Source organism: Cherax quadricarinatus, chromosome 9 (genome assembly GCF_038502225.1).
Source record: "Cherax quadricarinatus isolate ZL_2023a chromosome 9, ASM3850222v1, whole genome shotgun sequence".
NCBI lineage: Eukaryota > Metazoa > Arthropoda > Malacostraca > Decapoda > Parastacidae > Cherax > Cherax quadricarinatus.
Window position 1 is genome coordinate 7,334,808 of NC_091300.1, and position 17,046 is coordinate 7,351,853.

Here is a 17,046-nt window from a genome sequence, read left to right on the forward strand (position 1 = left end):
GCAGGAGAGGTGCAGCAGTCGTAGGTGGTGTCACATTTGACAAATGTGGAAGTAGGTCATGCCTAAAAGTTCTGTACTTGTGTATACCTGAATAAACCTACAAAAACATCTTGGATGAAGCAGACAACAGTACAGTGAAGCTTGTCAACGTAAACAGTGACAACAAAGAAAACTGGCTAAATGCAGAATCATTTGATTTTGGTTTTGCTGTAAAAACCAAGGCTGAATTATTGTAAAAAAAAAAAATGTTCCTGTCACAACTGATAGAATTCAAGAGTGTGTGCCGGGATTTTTCCCCCATGCTGTGATAGCAAAGCTGTAGCAAAGATCACTCCTCATGTATACACTGTCAAGATACGTGAGTGCTGTGGGAGGCTGTGAGGGGAGGTTGGACGCCGCCAAGTTGTGATATATTGTCAGGAAGTTTGTTTTAATTTTGTCAGGGAGAATTTTGAAATTGGTCTTCTGTGGTAACCATGGCACCTCACCGACGTCAAGGAACCTCCCTAGAAGGAAGAGACTTAGTGTAGCGATCCAGAGAGGGAATGCCTGCTGCATCGGTGATACATAGCTGAATGAAGCTCTCGAAAGATGTTATTCCGTCACGCGTTGCTCTCAAAATCAGTACATATAATTCTACAGCATTAAAATATTTCTTGTTAGTTACCTCTGCTGTACCTCCCTTCAAAGAGGGTGGCTTGATGCTGTGAAGGGCTCTTGATCTAAAGAACTGGAGCTACCCTCGTCTTTATTGGATGAAACCTGATTACCCACCATTCCTCAGACACTATGACCCATATGAACTTAGCGCTTCAATGCGAATAAGTATACCTGCGAATAAGTATACCAGGCCGCGGGGGTCAACGCCCCCGCGGCCCGATCCATGGCTAAGCTTCGTGGTGGATCAGGGCCTTATCAACCAGGCTGTTACTGCTGGCCGCACGTAAACCGACGTACGTACCACAGTCCGGCTGGTCAGATACTGACTTTAAGTGCCTGTCCAGCTCCCTCTTGAAAACAGCCAGGGGTCTATTGGTAATCCCCCTTATGTATGCTGGGAGGCATATGAACAGTTTGAGGCCCCTGACACTGTGTTGTCTTCTAGCGTATTCATGGCGCCCCTGGTTTTCATGAGGGGGATGTTGCACCTCCTACCGAGTCTTTTGCTTTCATAGGGAGTGATTTAGGACTAATTCCTCTAAGATTCCCTAAATGTATATTATCAAGTATCTTTCTCGCCTGCGTCTCAATGAGTATAGGTCAAGAGACTTCTAACATTCCCAGTAATTTTGGTGCTTATTGTACTTATCCGTGCAGTGAAAGTTCTCTTAATATTCTCTTATTTTTTTTTTCAATTTCATTTACGGCTTTAAGTTCTTCCTGTTTTTCTTGGCTCCTGTATTGTTCCTTAACCTTAAGTTCGATATTTTCTATTTCTCTGGCCAGTGCCTTCTTCCGTATCTCAGATATACTAGCCTCTTTCAACAGCTCTATGATTCTTCGCCTTCACCTGTAGAGTGAGCATCTCTCTTTCTAGTTTACATCTCTTCTTTTTTCTTAGGGGAATGTGCTTCAGAGTTAATTCTTTCTAGGCAAAGATTCGGATCCGTGTTGTTTAGGATGTTTTCCAGCTTGGTTAATTTGATCCCACTGTATGTTTTTGTCACTGAGGTTGAATTTGGTGAAGGCACCCTCATAACTGATCTCATTTTGCTGGTCAGGAGCCCTGCGCAGTGCGCATACATATCTGTATTTCGATTATGTTGTGATCCGAGTGTATTGTCTCTGATAGTGTTATAATTTGTACCAGATCATCGTTATTAGTGAAGATAAGGTCAAGTGTATTTTCCAGTCTTGTTGGCTCCACTATGTGCTGGCTTAAGGTGAATTTGTTGCTGAGATTCAATAGCTTATGTGTGTGTGTGTGTGTGTGAATTTTCATCTGCGCTGCCTCTTGGGGTTATCTCTGCTAAAACATTATTTGCCACATTTCTCCATTTTAGGTGTCTTAAATTGAAATCATCCAGCAGCAAGATATTTGGGACTGGGGGTTAGGGGATTTTCTAGACAGTAGTCAATTTTCAGAAGCTTCTCCTTAAACTGTTGGGAATTTGTATCTGGTGGCTTGCATACAACCACGATGATAAGGTTTGGGTTTTCAGTTTTTACTTCCAAAACTTCGACTACATCATTTTTGGTGTTTAATAATTTCGAGCAAATGAGCGACTCAGTGACATACAAGCCCCCCCCCCCCCTTCCTTGTTGCCTGTTCTTTCTGTCGCATCTGAATAAGTTATATTCTAGGATCCATATTTCGTTGTCAAAGTTATCCTTTGTGTGGGTCTTTGTAAAAGCCGCAAACATTGCATTTGACTTTGTGAGAAGTCCACTGATGAAAGGTATTTTGTTGTTTGTTAATGGCTTTCGACCCTATGTATTTACAAATACAAATGTTGTCGTACTGATTGTATGTAGGGGGGCTTTATTTGCTGGCACTGGTATCTGTTGTTCTGGAGTAGGAACCACTAACTATGCCTCCACTTCAGTAGTGATCCTAGGTGGTGTAGTATTTCTGTCATTTCCTACCAGTTTTTTTTTTCCTTCCTGGCACTAAAAAATCTTCTGGTCCCCTTTAGTAGTACCATATACGTCAATATAATTTGAGAAGAGACCAGACCACGATGACCAAACGAAGGGTCGAACCTCTACCACTCCTTGCGCTGGATGACTCACATAATCGTAGCACCTCATGAATTCAAAGCAGCATATGCATCGGGTCGTAGAAATACAACACTAACCTTGTCATCCCCACCATTGAGAAAGAGACAGATAGTATCAGCCACAGGATATGTGCTGGTACCTGGAGCACTCCTCGCTGGACATTCGTCACTGACAAGTGAGCTAAGCAGGCACAACAATCATCCCTCGGCGCCCATTGTTGATACATTACCTGTCTTCTATTGTTTGTTCTTGATGCCGCAAATATACTCACACAACCTATTTTTATTTTACCGCACCAATTTTTTGACGTGATATTGAATGTAAATTTCTTAATGCTTCCATTTTTTGAAATCTTTTTTTTTTTTTTTTTTTTTTTTTTTTTGCGGGAGGGAAGGGGGGTGTCCCCGAAAGACGTCCTTGTGGCAAGTGATTTTGGTTTTCTTGCAAAAACTTGAGAAAGTCTCCTTTCATCAGCTTCAAACATTCAAAGTTGGTATAGCTTAGAGCAGTGGTTCCCAAACTGGGGGTAAATTACCCCCTGGGGGTAATTTAACCATTTTTGGGGGGTAATGGAGGGGTGACAGAAAAAAAGTTATGAATTCTGAAAATCAAGAAAACAATGCAGTACCCGGTATGAGGATTATTGTTAACTTTGTCTTAGTATATAAAGTTGTAAAGTAAACCTATTATAAGTAAGTAATAAAGTTAAACCAAATAACAATAAACATCAAAAACTAATATACAGTATTAGAAAAGAAGAAATATATAGCTAAGTGTGTGGAAACCCAAAAGTATTTTGACAAGTATGCTTCAGGACAAAAGTCACTCAGTAGCCCAGATCGACCTGTCCAGTACGCGTCACTCACTTCCTGAGGCTGCCTCTATTTCACACTGTCAGTTTATCTGTGAGCATCAGCCGAGGTAGACATAAGCTGGTATGTATGTGTACTGCCCTGTGCAGTATATAGTTAGTATTTACCCACTGTTACTGTGAATTTGTAGCTATTATTAATTTTATATATAGAATGTATGTGTGGTTCTTACGTTTTCAATGGTTTTGCTAGGATTAGCAGAGTATGCGAGGCTGTATACGTTCACGTTTAGCCATATATATCAATAATAACAACATTTTGTGAAAGGGGTAACATGCTTTATGTGGCATGTTAAATTGGGTAACAAGCTGAAAAAGTTTGGGAACCACTGGCTTAGAGGAATGTTCCCATTGTCATAGCACTATGCAGATACCAACTTGCCAATTCTCAATAACTTGAGAATGACTCATCAGAACGGCTTTCAATATTAAACGCTGATGCATCTAACCAAAAGAAACATTCAGTACAGTTTTAAGCTGTGTAGGTTCTAATTTGCTAATTTACTAACAATTAAAAAACTGGAAAATTGTTGGTGTCTTGTTGCTTGGTGATTTCAGTGTAATATATTTAAGAGTGGTAGACTGTAGTCAATACTGTATTAGTAGAGATAATCCTAGGAGGCAGCCCAGATGAAGTCTCGCACAGAACTACTGTACTAAAAAATACTCATGACATACTCATCAATAATGATGAACTGGTACGGAATATAATAGTGTCGAAGATATTTAATTCAGATAACAGCCTAATTGAATTTCAGACCTACATATACACTGGTTCGGAATAGCAAAACCATGAGGGTGGTTTCCCCAAATGAATCTTCAATAGGAACATCAACAGAAGTCAAATAAATTATGTCTCTAATGAAACATGTTGGGAAGATATAATGAATAAATGGATTTGAATTAGTGTTTCGAGAAGATTAACTCTGTGGCACTAGAGGTATTCTCAAGGCACATACCACTAAGGAAAAGAAAATATGCCAGCTGGAGAGAGATGCTCCCTCTACAGGCGAAGACGAAGAATCACATAACCTCTCAAAGGTACCATACATATGCTGTGTTAAAATCTGTTAGTCTGAGCTGGAAAACTTCAGTAGGACGATGAAGATATCGTCAAGTATCAGATTATGGTTTCATTAGCTACGGGAGCTTCAAAAATGACTTTTGGAAATTATCATCTTTCAGGATGGCGCGTCCCATATACAGGAGAAAAATGATATTGCCCAAAAGGGGAGGGGGGTTGGGGATTATTACATTTGAAGAGGTGGGCGTTCTGTATATATACTGTAAATTGTAAAAGTAAGAGGTTGGTAATTCATATGGGAACCACAATTATAGTCGGCTGTCTGGTAGGGTCCCGATTAGGTTGGATGGAATCTTAATGCAGGAGGCGAGGCCTTCTGTGGAGGAATTGTATCCACTCTATAAGCGGATGTGTACATGGAAAGATTTTGTATGCACATGAAAGTACTTGGCTCGGCAGAATGACGTATGTGTGGGGGGACGGGGGAGGGGGAACGAAGAATATACGGCGTATCATTCTGTGTACTTTTTGTAACAAATAGGTTTAGTTGATTATGTGAATGGATGTCCAGGGTGTTAGCGTGCATGGCAGGATAAGTGACTGCACCTTTCCTGCTGGCTCTGTGATTGGATTTTGTGTTACCAGGCACCAGCCTATGTCGGAAATGTGTGTTGTTTACCTGGAGTTTACCTGGAGAGAGTTCCGGGGGTCAACGCCCCCGCGGCCCGGTCTGTGACCAGGCCTCCTGGTGGATCAGAGCCTGATCAACGTATGTAGTACTCTTTAGTAAGAGATTTCCGCGTCCTTGTCAGTCGATGTGTTAGTTACCATTTGGTCCTAGGCACATGTCGATTAGACACTAGGCCTGTTGTATGTGCATGCGTGTGTGTGTATGTCTGTCTGTATGTCTGTGTGCGTTTGTACTCACCTAATTGTGGTTGCAGGGGTCGAGACTCAGCTCCTGGCATGTGTGTGTGTGTGTGTGTGTACTCACCTATTTGTGGTTGCAGGGGTAGAGTCTTAGCTCCTGGCCCCGCCTCTTCACCGGTTGCTACTGGGCCCTCTCACTCCCCGCTCCATGAGTTTTATCAAACCTCGTCTTAAAACTATGTATGGTTCCTGCCTCCACTACGTCACTTTCTAGGCTATTCCACTGCCTGACAACTCTATGACTGAAGAAATACTTCCTAATATCTCTCTGACTTATGTGTGTGGAAGTCAGTGGTACTGTGATACAGTGCTAAAGTTGGTTGATTGATTGGTTAATGGAGATTTTTAAGTCTATCGCCTACACTAAGGTCATTCAGGCTGCATGTGACCTTTACACCACCAGACAAGAGTACTTTAATTTCTAAAATAGAGATTAGAGTAAACTCTCAACATATTACGCTGAGAAACACACGTCAGAGTATATCCCGTGTCTCAAGGTTGTGGTTTAGGGTTAAGGTAGAGGGTTGGAGTGTCCTGAGTCGGACTATAGATCAGTTATAATTAGCCCAACATGCTGTTGTTCTTATAGAGGATTTATGGTTGATTTTAGCGTGTATGTAAACTGGTTTCTCTCAGTACAATGTAATAATGTCGAACGATTGTCTGAAATTCTTTCTCCCGAGGTAATATATTTTAGGCTGTTTATGTTATAAAATGAAAACTGATAACGTATGAAAATAATAGCAAGTGAAGTGGCGAGCCGAATCGTTGGAACGTAGCAGAGTTGTTGTAATTATTGTTATTATCTGTAATTTTCATTAACTGTTTGTGCCTCATTTTATAATAATAATAATAATAATAATAATAATAATAATAATAATAATAATAATAAATAATTATTTATATGAAACGGCCTTTATGTGGCGTGGAATTTGGAAACTAATTGAGTTTTGATATGTATTTATATGTATTTGTGTAATTATTGTGGCCAGGGCGTTTCTATTTGAGTTTCGTTTAATTTACGTTGTATGTAATTTTTGATTCATTTTGAGTGGTAGCTCCTGGCACGCCTTTTCTCTGGTCGTTACTAGGTCCACTCTCTCTCTCTCTCTCTCTCTCTCTCTTACTCATGAGCTTTATCGTACCTCTTCTTAAAGCTATGCATGGATCCTGTCTCCACTACATCACTCTCCAGTTTGTTCCACTTCCTGTCAACTCTATGACTGTGTGTGTGTGTGTGTGTGTACTCACCTATATGTGGTTGCATGGGTCGATTCATAGCTCCTGGTCCCTCCTCTTCACTGGTCGATACTAAGTCGCTCTCTCCTTGCTCCATGAGCTTTATCATACTTCTTCTTAAAGCTATGTATGGAATTTGCCTCCACTACTTCACTCTCCAGATTATTCCATTTCTTGACAACTCTAAGGCTAAAGAAATACTTCCTAACATCCCTATGACTCATCTGAGTTTTCAACTTCCAGTTGTGACTCCTTGTTGTGTCCCATTTCTGAAACTTTCTCTCCCTATCCACCTTGTCAATTCCTCTCAGTATTCTATATGTCGTTATCATGTCTCTATCCATTCTGTCTTCCAGTATCGTCAGGTTGAGTTTCCTTAACCTCTCCTCGTAGGTTATACCCCTCATCTCCGGGACTAGTCTTGTTGCAAACCTTTGCACGTTCTCCAATTTCTTGACATATCTGAGTAGGGGTGGGTTCCATACTGGTGTTCCATACTCCAATATGGGTCTGACGTACACTGTGTACAGTGTCGTAAATGAATGACTTTTTATTTAGATGTCTAAACGCTAGTCTCAGGTTTGCCAGGCGCTCATATGCTGCAGCAGTTATTTGGTTGATGTGTGCCTCAGGAGATGTGCTCCGTATGATGCTCACCACAAGATCTTTGTCCTTGAGTGAGTTTTGCAGTCTTTGACCTCTTAGGCTGTACTCTGTCTGCGGTTTTCTTTGTCCTTCTCCAAGCTTCATAACTTTGCATTTGCTGGGTTAAACTCCAGGAACCATGTATCGGACCAGGCTTGCAGTCTGTACAGATCCCCTTGTAGTTTTACATGATCCTCATTCACTTGAATATTCCGCATTATCCTCACATTGTCTACAAACAGGGACACCTCTCAATCTATTCCTTCCGTCATGTCATTCACATATACCGTAGCTCGGTCGCTAGCACACTCAGCTCACACACTGAGGTTCGAGGTTCGAATCTCCTCCGGTACGGCTGGAAAACATTAGGGACGTGTTTCCATAAGACACCTACTGTCCCCGTTCTTGTTCACCCATCAGTTCAAAATGGGTACTTGGGTGTTAGTCGACTGGTGTGGGTCGCATCCTGGGACAAAACTGACCTAATTTGCCAGAAATGCTCAGCATAACAAGCGGCTTTCTATATAGTAGTATGTCGTTGATGTCAGCTAGGCCTGTATACCATATACATGTACGTGTACTGAATGAAGATATTATTATTATTATAAACAGCACCGGCCTTAGGACTGACCCTTGTGGAACTCCGCTCGTCACAGGCGATCAGTCTGACACCTCGTCACATACCATCAATCGTTGTTTCCTTCCTGTCAGGTATTCTCTGATCCACTGCAATGCCTTTCCTGTTATTCCTACCTGCTCCTCTAGCTTTTGCACTAATCTCTTGTGCAGAAGTGTGTCGAAAACCGTCTTGCAGTCCAAGATAATGCAATCTACCTACCCCCGCCCGTGGTATGGTTTGTTTGCAATCGTGTCATTACGATTTCGTGAGTCAGTTACCTACCCCCCCTCCTCTCTCTCTCTCCTGTCTTACTTCTGTCACCTTGTTGTAAAACTCCAGTAAGTTTGTGATGCAGGATTTCCCTCCCTGAACCGTGCTGGTTATCGTGTATAACATCATTCCTTTCTAGGTGCTCCACCAGTTTTCCTGAGAAGCTTCTCCATGACTTTACATACTATGCATGTCAGTGACACTGGTCTTTATTTTAATTCCACATACCTCAAACAATCAATTTTTACTTCCTTGCAAGATTACAGTGAGATTATGAAATTACAAAAATGAGTTGCAGTGCAAAGAGAGCCAATATCATGCCTAGGCATTATGGGCAGATTTAATTTAATGGCTTACAGACTACTTAATACTAAAGAAATTGAACATAGTTTAAGTTGTACATCTTTTTGGTTTATAGTTGCCAGTAATTTTACTCAAGTTGCAATAGTTTCAATAGTAAATATTGAAATTATATTATGGGAATATAACATTGTGAGTTGTTGAAAGTAGTTTACAGTATGAGAATGCTACAATTGGGTGTAAGGCAGTATTGTTTTGGGTAGGTATTTATACTACAAGGTAGTTTTAATCAGAGTATGAAGTTTTAAGATTTAGGTAACTGAGAGATTTTTGGGTAAAGTTAAATACTGAATATTTAGTTTAGGGTGAGTAAGTGGTTTTTGAGAAGAGTCTTAAATTGATGTTCAGACCGGGATACTTTTGTATTTACTGGCAATGAATTCCAAATTTTGGGGCCCTTTATGCGCATAGAGTTTTTACACAGTGTGATATGGACACAGGGTACATCAAAAAGAGATCTGTGTCTTGTGTTATGGTCGTGTGTCCTGTTAAGGTTGGAGAGAAGAAGTTTGAGTGGAGGGTTTATGTTTGAGTGTAGTGTTCTATGTATGTAGTAGGCACATGAATAAGTATGGATGTTCTTTACGGTGAGCAGTTTTAGACTTTTGAATATTGGTGGAGTATGCTGTCGGGAGTGGGAATTTGTTATCATTCTGACTGCAGCCTTTTGCTAGGTTATTAGTGGTCTTAGGTGATTTAATGTTGTTGATCCCCATGCACAAATTCCATATGTGAGATAAGGGTAGATGAGTAAATGATACAGTGCAAGGAGAGCTGATTGTGGAACATAGTACCATATCTTTGATAGTATGCCTAATGTCTTTGAGATTTTCTTGAAAATTTGTTGTATATGTGTCTGGAATTTGAGGCTACTGTCAAGGTGAATTCCTAGGAATTTTCCCTCTGTGAGTCTTGTGATGGGTGATCCGTTTATTGTTATGTTAAGTGGAACATTTGCAGTTCTGTTTCCAAACTGAATGAAATAGGTTTTGTCAGTATTGAGGGTAAGCTTATTAGTCATCGTCCAGGTAGATATTTTCTGCAATTCGGCATTAACAGTGTTGGCCAGTGTGACTGGGTTTGGGTGAGAGAAGACGTATGGTGTGTCATGCAAATAATATGGGTTTGAGTAGTTGTGATGAGAAAGAGTAGTGGGCCAAAGACACTTCCTTGTGGAACACCGACTGTGATTGGTTGAGTGGAAGAGTTAGCTCCATTTGTGTACACATATTGGCTTCTGTTAGTAAGGTATGACTTTAGGTAGTTGAAGGAGTGCCCTCTTATACCATAGTGTGTTAATTTTATGTGAAACAAATCATGGTTGACAGTATCAAAGCTTTACGGAAATCAATGAAGATTCCCAGCGGGCTTTTATTATTCCTGAATCCAAACTGACAGGGGTTTAGTATGTTTTGTGAAACAATGTTTACCTGGAGTTTACCTGGAGAGAGTTTCGGGGGTCAACGCCCCCGCGGCCCGGTCTGTGACCAGGCCTCCTGGTGGATCAGCGCCTGATCAACCAGGCTGTTGCTGCTGGCTGCACGCAAACCAACGTACGAGCCACAGCCCGGCTGATCAGGAACTGCCTTTAGGTGCTTGTCCAGTGCCAGCTTGAAGACTGCCAGGGGTCTGTTGGTAATCCCCCTTATGTGTGCTGGGAGGCAGTTGAACAGTCTCGGTCCCCTGACACTTATTGTATGGTCTCTTAACGTGCTAGTGACACCCCTGCTTTTCATTGGGGGGATGGTGCATCGTCTGCCAAGTCTTTTGCTTTCGTAGTGAGTGATTTTCGTGTGCAAGTTCGGTACTAGTCCCTCTAGGATTTTCCAGGTGTATATAATCATGTATCTCTCCCTCCTGCGTTCCAGGGATACAATGTAGGAATAGATCTGTCTATGAATTAATTTTTCAAAGATTCTGGAGATCAGAGGTAAGTTAGAAATTGGTCTATAGTTATTCAAGTCCGCCTGATCACCTTTGTGGATTGGGGTGACCCTCGCTGGGAAGGTGGAGGATTCGGTGGATTTGTTAGTGTTGCAATTATTGGTGACACTACTTGTGATGCTTTTTTGTACATAAAAGGTGGTAAGTTATTTATGTCTTCTGCCTTGTTTTTAAAGGTGTTGATGAGCGAGACTTCTGTTGGGTTGGTTAGGGCTAGGAATAGTGTATTCGGGTAGGTGCCTGTGAGGTAGTCTGATGGACGGGTGTTTGACATTGGGATTTTGCTCGCTAGATTCTTTCCTATGATGGACAAGAAAACATTGAGTCTGCTGTTTCAGTTGGTGAGAGTAGGGGTTCGTCTGATTTTGTTAATTTAATTGTTTTGTTTTTGGATATGTTTCAAGTTCCTAGAATTTCGGATAGAGTTTTCCAGGTCTTTTTCATATTACCTTTTATGTTATGTAATCTGTTTTCATAATTCATTTTTTTCACCTTATCAGGCTGGTAAGGACTGATGAGTAACGTTTAGAATGGTCTCTAGTTATTTGACCCATATATGTGCTTTGTGTTAATGGATTTAATGATGCTGGGTGTTAGCCAGGGACTGTTCAGTCTCTTAGTTGTGATCTGTTTAGTTTTTTAGGGCAATGAGCGTTATAGAGGTATTTTTTTTTAGAAAATTATTAATACATTCATCCATATTTGTATATGTTTCAAGCGCATTATGCCATTCGATGTTAATCATAGCTGTTATAAAGTTATTAACAGCTGTCTCGTTATGTAGTCTGAAGGTAACTTTAGTAGTGTCTTGGGGCAATTTACCTAGGTTGGTTATGAGAAAGGTAGGGTAGTGGTGTGTGGTGTTGTCTGTGATTATGCCTGACTTTAAAGGGGATATGGTGTTAGTCCAGATGTGGTCTAATAAGGAGATACTAGTCTTGGAGATTCTTGTAGGTTTTGTTATTGTTGGTAGCAACAAGCAGTTGCTCATAGTGTTTGTGAATTCAGTTACTTGTGGGTCCTGGTCATGTAGTAGATTTATATTGAAATCACCTGTGAGCAGCAAGTGGTCTTTGTTCATATGTGCATCAGTTATCATGTTTCCTAATTTTTCACTAAAATGTTTGACTGTGGTACTCTGTAGAAGTTTATCACTGTGAAGTGTTTTTGCAGATCTTTTGATTTGAATTTAGCTATAATATATTCTTTATGTTCATACCTTGTGCAAGAATTATTGATACATTCAAGTTGATCTGAGTACTATATTACTGGTCCACCCCCTTGCTGTTCTGTCCTACAGTTGTGTATGGCTGTGTAACCAGGAATGGCATAGACATCAGATTACATTTGCCGTTTTCCAAACCTCAGGTAGTTGCCCTGTTTAGGTAGATGTGTTGAAAATTGTTGTTATTAGCACATTAGCTACACATATGTTGTTAGTAAGTTATGTATGATAAGTTATGTAAGTAAGTTATGTATGATAATGCATCAGCAACACGGCCACTTGATACTGGAGTTCCGCAGGGAAGTGTCCTTGGTCCCCTGCTCTTCCTCATATACATCAATGACCTTCCAAACGTATCCCAACACCTGAAACCCATTCTCTTTGCTGACGACACGACTTATGTCATCTCTCACCCTAATCTTGCCACCCTCAACACCATTGTGAATGAGGAGCTGATTAAAATATCGACTTGGATGACAGCCAATAAACTTACGCTTAACACTGACAAAACCTACTATATTATGTTTGGTAGCAGAGCAGGAGATGCACAAATTAACATTAAGATTGACAACACTCTAATTACCAGAAATAATGGGGGCAAATTCCTAGGCTTATACCTTGACAACAACCTGAATTTCAGCACCCATATCCAGCATATAACCAAAAAAGTATCCAAAACGGTTGGGATCCTCTCCAAGATACGATACTACGTGCCGCAAAATGCCCTTCTCACACTATACCACTCACTTATTTATCCATACCTCACCTATGCTATTTGTGCTTGGGGATCAACTGCAGCAACACACCTAAAGCCCTGATCTAAACCTCCATAATCTGACACCCAATCAAAACCTATTGGAAAGTAACTGCCTTTATTACACAGCATCACAAGCCACCACTATCCTAAACAATGCTAAAAGTCTATCAGTACTTAACTACAACATCAGGTCCTTAAGCAAACACTATGATGACCTCCTAGCACTCCTTGAATCACTAAAGACACCCTTCTCCTGCATTATTCTTACTGAGACCTGGCTTAAGCAGGACACAATAGATATCTACCCTCTACCAGGATACACAGCAATTCACAACTGCAGAACAAACCAAGTTGGGGGTGGTATTGCAATTTATTACTCTAACCAATTATCTTGTCTTAGCACCACTTGCTTTAGTGATGAATATGGGGAATACATTTTTGCTAATTTTACTGTAAAAAACCTTAAGACGCCTATAACAATCGGTGCCATTTACCGGATACCTCACACAAACATCCCAAATTTCAGTGACAAATTAGTCACTAATAACAAACAGACAAATGAATAAGCACCACCTTCTCTTAGCTGGAGACTTCAACATCAATCTTGGCTTACTAGATGATCAGCCTGTAACTGATTTCATCAACAATATGAACAACACACTTCTCATACCAACAATAACTAAACCAACTAGGCTCACTGAGACAAGTGCAACCATAATAGACCACATATGGACCAATATACTAGCCCCCCTTAAATCAGGGATAATCACAGATAGCACTACAGACCACTACCCTACCTTCCTCCTGACAAACATTAGTAAACCACCACTAGAATACAACAAAGTCTCATTTAGACTCCATGACGAGGCCTCAGTAAGGAAGTTCACAGCTGACCTAGAGACTGTTGATTGGCCTACAGAATTCTCCAAGGCCAATGGTATTGATGACTGGACAGACATCTTTCTTAACAAATTACTTAGACTATACAACAAACATTGTCCTATAAAAACAAAACAGATCACAAACAAACGGCTTGGTTGCCCATGGCTAACCAGCACCATTCTGAAATCCATTGACAAGAAACACCAATATGAAAAGCAATATAGACAGGGCTTAATACACAAAGATACTCTTAAACACTATTCATCAGCTCTCACCAAAGTAATAAAAAAAGCCAAACAACTATACTACTCCAGTAGATTCACAGACACTAGAGGAGATATAAAAAAGACCTGGAAAACACTCTCTCAGATTCTAGGGACCCACAAACTGAGAAAAACCAAGAATATTGTCCTAACTAAACCTAATGAAACACCACTACATCCCACTGACACAGCTAACAAGATAAACGACTTCTTCTCAAACATAGGATCTAATCTCACCAGTAAAATCCCACATACCAATGCCCATGCCGGGGACTACCTAGATGGAAATTTCCCTAATTCCTTCTATCTTGCATCAACTGAGCCCACGGAAGTCATTGAGATCATAAAGTCACTTAAAAATAACTCGGGGAATCTGTCTCATGTCCCACCATTACTGTACAAGCGAGCGGCCCATGTCCTTTCGCATGCTATTTCATTACTTTTTAACAAGTCAATAGAGACTAGCACCTTCCCGAAACTACTCAAGATGGCAAGGGTTACACCAATACATAAAGGTGGTGACCCTACAGACTTAAACAACTATAGGCCAATATCTAACTTACCATTGCTATCCAAAATCTTTGAGAAACTTGTGCACAGGAGACTGTATTCATTTATAACGGCTCAAAACATACTCAACCCCTGCCAGTTTGGATTCAGGAAAAATAAAAGCACTAATGATGCAATCATAAAAATGCTAGATCTGCTTTACACAGCATTGGAAAATAAGGAATATCCACTAGGAAATTTTATTGACCTAGAAAAGCTTTTGACACAGTAAACCACGAAATCCTACTCCACAAACTTGACCACTACGGTATAAGAGGCCATGCGCTTGCTTATTTCAAATCTTACATTACTAATAGGTATCAGTACGTCACCATTAAAGACACAGCATCAGCAACACGGCCACTTGATACTGGAGTTCCGCAGGGAAGTGTCCTTGGTCCCCTGCTCTTCCTCATATACATCAATGACCTTCTAAACGTATCCCAACACCTGAAACCCATTCTCTTTGCTGATGACACGACTTATGTCATCTCTCACCCTAATCTTGCCACCCTCAACACCATTGTGAATGAGGAGCTGATTAAAATATCGACTTGGATGACAGCCAATAAACTTACGCTTAACACTGACAAAACTTACTATATTATGTTTGGTATCAGAGCAGGAGATGCACAAATTAACATTAAGATTGACAACACTCTAATTACCAGAAATAATGGGGGAAAATTCCTAGGCTTATACCTTGACAACAACCTGAACTTCAGCACCCATATCCAGCATATAGCCAAAAAAGTATCCAAAACGGTTGGGATCCTCTCCAAGATACGATACTACGTGCCGCAAAATGCCCTTCTCACACTATACCACTCACTTATTTATCCATACCTCACCTATGCTATTTGTGCTTGGGGATCAACTGCAGCAACACACCTAAAGCCAATAATAAGCCAACAAAAAGCTGCAGTAAGAATAATCACTAAATCCCATCCCTGGCAGCACACCCCCCCACTCTTCAAAGATCTAAACTTACTCCCAGTTCAGTACATCCACACTTACTACTGTGCAATCTATATCTACAGGGCCTTAAACTCTAATATCAACCTTGACCTAAAACGTTTTCTTGATAGTTGTGACAGAACCCACAGGCATAACACCAGACACAAACATCTCTACGACATTCCCTGTGTCTGACTAAACCTTTACAAAAAATCAATGTATGTCAAAGGCCCTAAAATCTGGAATACCCTACCTGAGAACTCTAGAACTGCAGACACATTCATCACCTTCAAAACTACCATTAGAAAACATCTTATCTCCCTGATACACCCCGTCAACTAAATACACGAATACCACCTGGTGGTTCACACTTACACTCGCTCACTCATTTGACCATAAACAGAAATATTAATCTCAGTCTTAAAATAATGAATCCTGTGATACTCCAATACTGAAACTATATACTGTGCCAAAACAAAAGCATTCACATTGCTAAACTCACAAACTAGTATTTAGTCACTTAGCCATAATACCAACTTACCTCATAATTTGTAATATTTTACAATTAAGAATAAAACTAAGTATGCCCGAAATGCCTAGCCATGCTAAGCGTTCTAGTGGTACACTCTGTAATCACAATTTTACTACATGTAAACCAAACAATAACCAAATTTCTGTAAACTCAGCATTGTAATCCTTATAGAGAATAAACTTTGAATAATAACCCAAGAAAAAGCTGCAGTAAGAATAATCACTAAATCCCATCCCTGTCAACACACCCCCCCACTCTTCACTGACTTAAACTTACTCCCAGTTCAGTACATCCACACTTACTACTGTGCAATCCACATCTACAGGGCCTTAAACTCTAATATCAACCTTGACCTAAAACGCTTTCTTGATAGTTGTGACAGAACCCACAGGCATAACACCAGACACAAACATCTCTACGACATTCCCCGTGTCCGACTAAACCTTTACAAGAATTCAATGTATGTCAAAGGCCCTAAAATCTGGAATACCCTACCTGAGAACTCTAGAACTGCAGACACATTCATCACCTTCAAAACTACCATTAGAAAACATCTTATCTCCCTGATACACCCCGTCAACTAACTACACGAATACCACCTGGTGGTTCACACTTACACTCACTCACTTGACCATAAACAGAAATATTAATCTCAATCTTAAAATAATGAATCCTGTGATACTCCAATACTGAAACTATGTACTGTGCCAAAACAAAAGCATTCACATTGCTAAACTCACAAACTAGTATTTAGTCACTTAGCCATAATACCAACTTACCTCATAATTTGTAATATTTTACAATTAAGAATAAAACTAAGTATGCCCGAAATGCCTAGCCATGCTAAGCGTTCTAGTGGTACACTCTGTAATCACTATTTTACTACATGTAAACCACACAATAACCAAATTTCTGTAAACTCAGCATTGTAATCCTTATAGAGAATAAACTCTGAATTTGAATAAACCTACTGACTACTGCTCAGCTTGGCCAGTAGTCAGCCAAATTAATGAGGCACATAATGGGTCGACAGACTTAGACCAATCATTCTATTTGCTAACCATTTTACAGTAGTAATAAATTGCTTACGAAAATAATGGAAATAGTCACAAAATTAATGCGGTGAGAAATCGTCTCTTTTTCCTCGTTTTGCGTCGCTTGTTCGTATTGTCTGCTTTCTTCCCGCCTTTTTTATGACCAGCGAGAGATTTTGTAGCGGTGTAACTGCATTTGATTGTGTTTATGTTTTACTACAGAG